The following is a 10,907-nucleotide window of genomic DNA, read 5'->3' as shown; positions in this document are numbered from 1 at the left end:
CCGAGTACAGTGCGTTATATTGACAGTTGCTAAAAGTTCCTATCTACCGCCATATAAAAATGACCCAGTCACGTGTAGTCAAGTTCTGCGAAAGACCTGGTCATTCAGCATATGATGAAACCCAGTAGCGATTTATTATTACCAAGAAATTAACTTCGAAACGTTTTCTTTTACTTGTTAGGTAACATCTTAGCAGGTAGGAAGTTGCGCTGCTAAGCTTCATTCAGCGCATGGGTCGGTTCCTGCTGACAGCGAACACATCTCCATGAGGGTAACGTGCAGGATCACTGCTGTACTTACATTGAGATTCACGTTAAAGAGCCACAGGTGGTCAAGATAAATTCAGTCCTCCACTGCAGTGTGGCTCAGAATTGTATCATGGTTTTGGCACGGAAAACCCGATATATTATTGTTACTTCTTAGGCACATGTTTCTCACTGAAATGACACTTGCCTAGTGCTGTTGTCAGTGGTGCAGTTAGCCAAATAGCGGATTACCACTGCGGACAGCTTGTCCAGGAATACATGAGGAGCGTGATGACCTTCCTTGTCTAAGCAGTGGTTGGGGGTCATCTCTGACAACACTGCCATGCTCACTATTGTAATCATCGCTGAAATCATGAACATTTCTGTCACCTTCTGCAATGCAAAGGCAAGTGCAACACTGCACATGCTGCAGCAATGTGAGATGCACATTCTGATTCTTAATGGAGGGTACAACTGCACTGCTGAACGCAGCTTTTCAATAGCCCAGCACAACGCTTCATTACAGACTGCATTGCAGCATGTGCAGTGTAGCACTTGCCTTTTTAACACCGTTTCTGAGAGGACAGCCTCGGAGAGGTGTCAGGAGCCATGGTCCTGGTTTGTAGCCTCTGTCACCTGCACAAATAGAAGTGGTGTGTTATAAATACTACTTCAATGTAAGAGATCCACAAGGCTGAGCCACACAAAAAGAGCAATGATAGAATCATCTACATGATCTAATGCTACACTTCACCAGTCTGACTTACCCGTACTACGCGAAGCATGACTACTACAAATGGGCTGTCATGACAATGTGAGTCATTTGTCGATATTTTGGAGCGGATAACCGATAGCTGCAAGATGACACACATGCAGCGAGCGACATCCTGTCAGTTGTCACAGTTACCAACAGTACCTGTAGCTAATCAAACAGGGCATTAACCATAGCGCGAGCAAATATTCCGCTAACTCAAACTGTGAATATCCCAACTTTTTGTTCTGCTCACCTAGAGGCCAGAAGGTACGGCCGCGGCAATCCGGGCCCCTTCGATGCGCTCACGCAGCCGCGTTGTCCACCAGACGTGGGCGTCGTAGTCTGACCCCAGACGCAGTGGTTCAAGGCAGGATTCCGATGTCTTCGTCGCAGATCTGACGAAAGCGTGAACCACTGTGAGCCACATTCGCTACGCGGACATGCGCTCGAAAGGATGGGAAGACCGATACTTACTAGCATGACGATGTGGGCATAATGTCCCTTGCGGGGATAAAATGCCGCCTTGTGATGGTCGCCCTTCGGGGCAATGATGACGGCAACGCTGCCGTCCATGCATCCGATGACGCCGGCAGCCGTAGGAAACATTCAAGGCCCCCGTTTCATCTGGCGTCCACGGCAAGTGAACCCACTTGTTACGGATCCCGGCGTGCACGATTACCTCCGCCACAACATCGCACACAGTCTGCTCACCGCAGCTTGCATGATGACAATAGTATCCTCGCTTCCAAACGAGGCTTGAAGGCTCAGGCTGCCACTCGCGAAAAACCGAAGGCCGCACAACACCCACAGGCTGCACCGACAGCGCAGTCGGTCGCCTTCCTCGGCCACTTCGTCGCACGGGTGAAGGTGACGGCGAACTCTTTCATCGACTGGCATGTCGAGCGCGTCGTCGGGCGCACACGGCGCTGCCGAGCCGGCGAGCGACCGCCGCCAACAACACGAAAAAGCCGCCATGTTTGCTATTCCGTCGAAACGGGGCCACTCGCTGGCTGTTCCGCGCTTCGACGGAACCGATTCCGTATATTTTAGCATAATGAGCGCGTACTCGTCATTTTGACGTCACCAAAATTTGGGCTTCCGACACGTCACTTGAGTGACAGGTGAAACGACCAATCACGGGGCGCTAATGGCGGCTAAAACGGAATACGGAACACGGAACAGCGGTTCGTTATACGGCCGCAGTTCAGTGTGGGTATCACTTTGCCAATCAAGCACATCACATAGTAAATTTGGCGTCGTCCTAAACGCAAAGAAATGTACTAAATGTCGAGGTGTGAATGCAGAACTTTAGCGACACCAACTCATGAAGTGTTGGTGACCTGGAAATTCTTGCGATACCGCAAAGCATACACTAGCGTCTGCAGAGGCCGGTTAGCTATAAAAAATACCTGAAGCCACGCATTTCTCTAGCAGTACGCGTATTCATGTAAACAGAAAAGCGGAGTGCACAAAGTTCTAATTCAACTAATTACGCAGAAATACAGGCTCTAATTTTTTGTAGCCGCTAGAACAAGAAGTAAATATTTAATTGGCTCATTCGCATTACACTATTTATATTTTCGTATAGGCAAACCACAATTTAAACACGTGGAAATAAAGCAAGAAAAACATCGAGCACAGTGCAATACACGAATGTGACCGAGGGCCAGTACCCCATTGGTTGGCAGATTGCGCTTCTCTCACACGTAATATGAACGTTAGGCCGGTTTTTAATTTGGCAATGGAGGGCGCATGCATCAGCATTAGGCTGCAGTCAACGCGCTTTGTTCGCCGGCAATCGACTCAAACCGCCTGTGGCGAAGCTCCGTTGCGTACATTTGTATACGCGCCGCCGACCGCCTATCCACACAGATGCGGCGACGGTGCTACCATCTATAGCCCGATCTCGCCGCGAATAGCGCGACAATAACGCTAACGTCACTGCACTGTTGAAATGATGACTGAGTGGAGGCGCTGACGCGTTTGCACGCGGTGTTCCTTTGAAAATGCCAAACATGCCGAACATGCGCTCGTGACTCCATGCTCGTTCTTAGAGCCGTTTTATCGACGCTGCTATCGCGTGCTCCTAACTGTCTTCCTATCGTCACCGCCGTAGTGCGAGCTCGGAGCAAACTCGCGCTCCCGAGAAGCTCGGGCCATCCTGCATAGCACCTCTGACTTGCGCATGCGTTTTGACGAAAGTCACTGCAAAAATGCATTCATAAAACCTGAGCCCTCCCGTGACATGGGTGTCATCACGATAATTAAGGCAATTGAACAATATAGCAGATGAAAAGTTCGATATGGTGCAGAGGAAACCTTCTTGTAGCGATAGGTTGACGTGGTACACTCTAAGCACGGTAACGTTTACTAAAGGTGCATATTTTCGCAGATTTTTGTACTTATAAAATAGTAGTTATCTAGCAACCTTTGCAAAATTAACCTGTATTAAATAAAAACGCACCAATTTACTTTTAAAATAAGAGTTACGGAAATAACCTTCAGTACCCGTTCACAGTATCGAGCATTCTCACGTAAAAATGGTGGTTACGTTGTACAGTACACGCTGTTCTGTTTACACAAAACGGCTTGCAGAAGATTTATACGGCCACCGCTCTGCGCCTCTTCTTTCCTTCCCTCTTCTTTCCTCGACGCATTCCAGGAGGTTGCGCTCATCGCATGCTTGGATCAGCGAGGTGTGCTACAGCAACGGAAGCATAGCCTTCCACTCTTTCGCACTTCGTGCTGCGCATGCCTCGTCTTTTTTTCGCGCTTCCTTGTGCGGTTTTAATACCCCGTCTATATACGTACGCTAAGAAATGCGAACCTTTGCGGAAGGTGTCACATGGAAAGTGCTTCTTGGAACATACGCGCTGGCGCATAGTAATAATTGAAGTGCATGACTGCTTATAGAACGTGACAATTGCGGTGGCCGAGGCCAAACGTGTCGCCTCTGCTCATTAGAAGAGGCAGCTAACAAAACATTCGCATATTCGAGGCGACTTGGAGTTAGCGTGCACTACAGTAATTATCATCAGCGATTATTATTAAAATGTGGTCGACCCGTCAATATCAGTGAAGACCAGAGATTTTATAACAGTATCATGTTATGCTTGTCAGGCCATCCTCTCTTGTTCCAACTTCTATGCAGTTCAAGCATAGGTTGGCGTGATTATAACACTTCAATTATTTTTCTGCTGCTCGTGCACTTTTATTGCCTGTGTGATTCGTGCTTATCAAACTATGTGTTATCTGATAATAAATACCAGTCGTCTACTTGATACAAGGCTATTTGCCATTTTGTTCATGTGGGATCAGCAGTGGAAACGTGGATACTGACAAACTGTGAAGTTGACAAAGCAGGGAAGCTGCTGAAGGCGGTAAAGAAGTGTGCGGACAATTAACACTGCTCCTCACGGCGTAGACTATATTGAAAAGTGATATACAAACCTCTCGCCATACGCCATGTTTGGTCAGTTTTACGTACTTCTCGCAAAACCCAAAGAAATGCCTGAAATCATCGCGTATAAGTAGCTGGCTGGTACGTATGTGCATGTTATATATACGAATGCTGAATGCTATTATCAGAAAAACACGCGGTAAATGTAAATACATGCATGGGGGGAAATACAAAAACACAAAGAGCGCATATCAAGTGACGGAACGCGGTTTTCTCAAGAGATGCAAATTGCAATGCTTTAACATCTACGTAATTGAATCAAGAGAGGATACTTGTCTGATACACATGGCACAACTCATGATTAAGAATATCTGTCAATCACCTGCTCTTCTTAATTATCGTTTTAGTGGCCGACCACACTTGAACGACGTGATGCCAGTGGGCGAAGGCGTGACGTTATGATGCATGCAAGCTCTAAGCTCACTCCAAAGGAAATTGTTTTGTGTTTTTTTCTTGGGATGGAGGGAAGCGTACATCTCTTGCCACGGACACCGCAACCGTCGTGCTCTAAGAAGACATGTACCAGAATTATTGCAAAGCTCCAGCGTGTGTATTCAGGAAAAGGCAGGCTATATGACACCTCAGTGAAAGTTCTCATCACTTTGTGTACATATTTGTACGCTGCATAATAAAGCCGCAGAAAGAAGTAAGAAAGATTAGCCGTGCACCGAAAGAAGCACTAAAGGAAGAGCCACGCTTCTCTTGCTAGACGACACTTGGCTGGGCCGATCATGAGCGTCGCGAGTGGTCCGAAATATATCGCAAAAAGCAGATCGAAAGAAAAAAGAGCCACATAACCCTTTGATAGGCGACACCTGGGACGGTGGACCATGGGTGGAGCGGTCATATTGAGTGGAGCCCCCTGCATATAATACGTGATCAGTATCGTGCATCTCCCTAAGTACACTAACGTGTGTGGCATGCCATAACTGCTGGAACTTTCCACATAAGCAGGACAGATGAAACCCAGAGGGCAGCCAAAAAGAGGGTGATTCTCAGTCCTTTACTTTTGTCGCTCGAGTTGTGCGTGCTTACAAGAAATTTTCCTGAAGAAAAAAAAAAACATATACCATTCGAAAAGAATTCATATTTCATTGCTTTATACCACCAAAGCAGAATACGTCAAAATTAGAGTGATAGTCATCAATACAGATAAGTTTATTGATTTACAGCTTCAGGGACTTGTCTAGCTGATAGAAGGCCGCCGGTATTCAAAGCATTTAGCATTTCTCCTTGTTTTCGCCTGTGGTTAGTACAAATTTACAGAAGCAGGTGGTCAGGACCTGCAGTCAGACCTTCTCTTGCTGCACGCACCATCATGTATCCTGAGTCAATATGTCAGTTGCTGATTCTGCAATCTCCTTGCTGGACAGTGGATCATAAAAGGAGAGGACCGTTATTTTACACTATTCCAATGGTTACTGCCACTTTGCACAGAACTGCCGATAACATGTAATGTGACACACATACTACACGCCCCCCCACCCCCACCCCCCAAATATGAAGGGTGTCACTTTACCAATATATAAGCGTTCCTCAAATCTAGTATCCTGTGCAATACGTTTATCGGAAAATAAAAATATTATTTGAAAACGCACGTTATTCCCAAAAGCAATTTACTTCAGTTTAGCACAAGAGTCAGCAATACAATAACTTATGTGACAGTTTAGTAGCAGAAACACGACACCAGGTGATTACAAACAGAAATATTACAATTTACATTTTTCAGCGACCATACTTGGCATTTCACGTGGAGCTTGAATAAGCTCGTACCTAATTGTTTTCCTCAAGGGGCATATTCCACTTGACAGTTCATAACCTCGGCTGCACCGAACATAAGGGATAACTGCGTCTGGAGGTTTCCAAGCTGCCTATTAGGAGATCTTCCCAGCATGCCTTGGGCGGGATGTATGCTGTAAGCAGCTCTAACGCAACATATTCAATATGGCGGGAAAAATAATTTGTGTTGTCTCCGTACCTTTAAACATTCCGGCTTTGACATTAATTGACATATATATTGATTCATTTTTTCTAACCACAGTGACGCGTTGCTTTCACCCTAGAAGAGAACGAGAACACAAAAAGTTATCTTAGTGCCAGAGAAAAAAACGCCAGGCCTGCGCGGAAAGCGCAGCACAGTCGCAGCGAAAGCTCGAAGAGCGGCATTTCTAGAGCTCGTTATAAACTCTCTTGTGGCTACTAATACAAGTACACTAGCAGCGTACCCACTACGCCACAAATCATAATTTTTCTGAAGTTTGGAAGCACTCACCACAACATTACTCGTCATTGTGCGGAGATGCGAGGTACCATCTCTAAGACATTATGTGCAGTTTCTTGATGCGGCGGCTGATGACGGTGAAGCATTATGACTGAGCTTTTGTAATGGGTTGGAAGCTTTAAAGGACCCACTAGTTACGTAATTCGCATTGTGTGACGCTCGGTCGTTATTTCACTCTCCTACCAAGCTTTATAACGTACGCTACCGTGAGAAAGAGATAGAATGAGGGAATCAACCTTATTGAGACCCTGAGGAAATAATTCATGGGAGCCTTATGGGCTCCTTTGGCAACCAATAGAAGTGCACTTGCGAGGAACCTACTACGCTTTAAATCGTCATATTTTTTGTGAAGTAGGGACGCAGCCAGTATGCAATTTTTCGTCATTCTGCAGAGAACCGTGGTATCTGCTAAACACCTGTAAGGCATTATGCGCTCTTTGTTGATGCTGCGGCTGATAACGATGAAGAATTATGACAGAGCGCTTTGTAATGGGTTGGAAGCATTCAACAACCCACTCGTTGCGCCATTCGCATTGTATGACGCCCGGTTACAGAATACGCGTTGTGTGGCACTTGGTTGTTATTTTACTCTTCTATCACGCTACATTGCATATGTTAATGTGGTTCCTTCCCGAATTGAAGCAGTCGCAAGCACCGGCATAGCCCTGAGGTAAAATACTTAGCTCCCAAGCAGATGGCCCAGGTTCGAACCTCGTTCCATCCTTGAATTTTTTTTTATTTCCTTTTTCTTCTTATTTCGAGCGATAGTGGTTACGGACACCGGCGACGGACAACTACGACGCCAAAAACAGCCCTTGTTGTGATCTCATAACAGCTTTTGCTGTAAAAATGCCAGAAAAATGTTAGAGTGCCAGATTAAAACCACACTGACCACGTCCCCCTTTGGACTCATAAGATGATTGTTGGCATTCGTGCTATCTGAAAAATGATTAAGCCACAGCGTATCGCTTGTTGCGTAACATATTCCCAGCTGTCCCGTTTCGACATCGACACTGTTAGACGTAATCAAGCGACGCAGACCAAATAATGCTGCCGGTAATAATGCGTAAAAGCATGACATAAATTATTTTTCTGACTCGACCTACTCCTACAGTAGCGTAAGCATGAGCATGAATTATCTTCATTTTGAATGCCGTACATTGTGATCTGTATGAGTGCAACTATGCAACGACGATTACTTCAGCATATATTTGTGGTGAGGTTTCACGTTACATCAAGACGCAGGCGTTTGAAGTCTGACGGAAGCCCGTCTGGATGATACATGGTGACGTTAGAAAACCCTAGGCACTGAGCCGACTAAATAAAAAATCACAAACACACACACATACACACACACACGCACACACACACACACACACACACACACACACATGCACACACGCACGCAGGCGCGAGCACACACGCGAGTACACACACACACGCGCGCGCACACACACACACGCGACCACGCACACACACGCGAGAAGCACTCACACACGTACGCGCGAGCACACACGCGAGCACACACACACACACGCGCGCGCGCCAGCGCACAAACGAGCACGCATACACACGAGCACGCACACACAAGGACGCGTCGGCTCCCACACGGGAGCCTTGTTCACAATTAAAATGAAAACATGTGTCCGAGCGGTTCGCTTTAAATACGCTTCGACTCGAAATAAAGACGTCGTGACAGTCATTTTCTCTAGCGCGAGCACGTGCCTTCCCCCTGTGTTTTCTTACCAAGAGGCGCATTTCATTTTATTAAATGCGAAGCATTTCTTAGCGAACCTCAGACACTTTGGCCGTTTCTATCTACGTATCTATCTATCTATCTAGCCGCCTACGTCTGGGCGCTCTCCTGGTCGTCTCCATAGGTTGTAATGCACCAATATTGCCATAGGAGGGGATCATTGTATGAACAACACGATTCACTGGTCATGACATGAATAACGCAAAATACCTGTCGCGTACGTCATGAAACCCTTTCTCTCAGTCACGTGTGGCACATACCCGAATACCAGGGTCCACGTGATGCGGGTATGTGCCACAGGTGATACAGTCTCAATCAACCAAGTAACCACGAACATACACCGTGACATCTTTGTGGGGAGGAGAGTAAATCCTCCCCAGTTGCCTGGAGACAGCTGCAGACTAATGCATACCCAAATATCAGTCTACTTAACAAAATCTATCCGACTACATACGACTACAAATGCCCGCTATGCGGGGAACATGCAACACTGTCAGGGATGACAAGAGATGTCGAAAAAGAAGAGGAAGACCAGGAAAGAAATGAATGGAAAACGAATGAAGACAAATCGAAAAGGAGAAAGAAGCGAGAGGTGCGCGCGAGGGACGCCATCTTGGAGGGCGCGCGCAGAGGAGAACGGCGGTCAAGGCGACGGTGAAGATAGCCGATGGTCCGCGCAGTCTGGGTCTTGCCCCAGTCCTGTGGAGCGTGGAGCTAGCCTCGGCGAGCAGCGGTCTTCACGATCCGGTCGTCCAGCTGGCCGGCTGTGCAGTGAGCTGCCGGGACAGGTCAGCGCTTACGCCGCCGACCTTGAACGAGCCCGGGCTTGCGGCCACCCGTCAGCCACGCCAACGGTGCCCGGGCCAGGGTAAGCTGGGACGTGCCAGGAGTGCCTGCCGGCACCATTCCCATTCTGCAGAAGACGAACAACGCACGAGTACGTCACAGTGCTTGCGGAGCGCACTTCTACATCAACGGAGACTTCGGTATCGACGGACGCGGTGAGCGACGGTTGGGTGACATCGCGAACGATCTTCCTCGTAAGCGACCGGTGGTAGCGGGCGAGATGTGAGGAGGGACGGGAGTAGAACTTGGTCGTGATGTGACGTGTTAATTGCTTGGTTTTGGAGACCTCGTTATTTCTAGTTATTCCTATTCTTCTGTGTGTGTAATTGTCTTGTTGAGTGTGATGAAGTGTGTGCTTATGTCACACCTTGTCGCCTTCGTGTGTTCATTGCACGTGCTCAAGAAAAACGTGCCGGGCGTCCTACTCATCGTGACAACATTGGCAAGCCTGCCAGGATCCCTTTAAATCTGTCACGTGCCTTGGAGTGTCTTGAGCCGCGGGATGGACCTCGAACGGTTGATGTCGGCTGGACATGCCGCGGGTTTATCAGCAGAGGCTATCATGCAGTTATACGACGAGGAAAAGAAGAGGTTGAGAGAGGAGCGGGCGGAGGAGCGAGAAGCCGCGAAGGAACAGGAAGAGATTTCTATAGCAGCGGATGAACGCACATACAGAAACTTGATTTTAGAGAAAGAACTAACTGAAAAGAAGTTGCAGTTGCGTGCACTTAATAGTGGGGAAGGGGCAGGAGCGGTATCATATACTGCACCCCAGAGGATAGACAAAGTGTGTCCCCAAAAGTTTATCGCGCCATTTGATGAAAGGAGGGATGATTTAGACGCATACATTCAGCGCTTCGAAAGGATCGCAACTGCACAAGGGTGGCAAAAGAGCGATTGGGCAACGGGGCTCAGTATGTGTCTTGTGGGAGAAGCGTTCGCGGTCTTCAGCCGGATGCCAGCAGCTGACGCGCTGGAGTATGACAAGTTGAAGGTGGCCCTATTGCAACGCTTCCGACTAACTGCGGAAGGTTTCAGGGAGAAGTTCAGAACTTCCAAGCCCCAGGAAAATGAGACTGGCCAACAGTTTGCCGCCCGCATCTCCAACTATTTCGATCGCTGGTTGGAGATGGGAAAAATACAAACGACATTTGAAGATCTGAGGGATAATATGATCGCGGAGCAATTTTTGGCATCTTTGTCATCCGGGAGTCACTGTCTTCCTCAAGCAGCGTAACCTGAAGACGGTGGCAGAGCTGGCAGAAGACACACAGCGGAAACGTGCAGAGCAAGGCCAGACAATGAGACGGCTTGTGTGGTTGCAGATGACAGCCCTGGGAAAGATGACCATGTGAAGGTGAGGAACAAGGAGTGCACGTACATGACTAGTGCGGTTATGATATCTTCAAGGTCGGAAGACACGGAGACGTCAGTGCCAGTGGTTACTGGAATGCTACAGAGAAGAGAAGTGTCTGTTCTTCGGGACACGGGATCAAATACTGTGCTGGTAAGAAAGTCATTGGTCCCACAATCGCAGATCTTCAGAACAGAGAAGACAGTGCGAT

Source organism: Rhipicephalus sanguineus, chromosome 6 (genome assembly GCF_013339695.2).
Source record: "Rhipicephalus sanguineus isolate Rsan-2018 chromosome 6, BIME_Rsan_1.4, whole genome shotgun sequence".
NCBI lineage: Eukaryota > Metazoa > Arthropoda > Arachnida > Ixodida > Ixodidae > Rhipicephalus > Rhipicephalus sanguineus.
The sequence above is the reverse complement of the archived record's forward strand: the minus strand, read 5'-3'. Positions refer to the sequence as shown.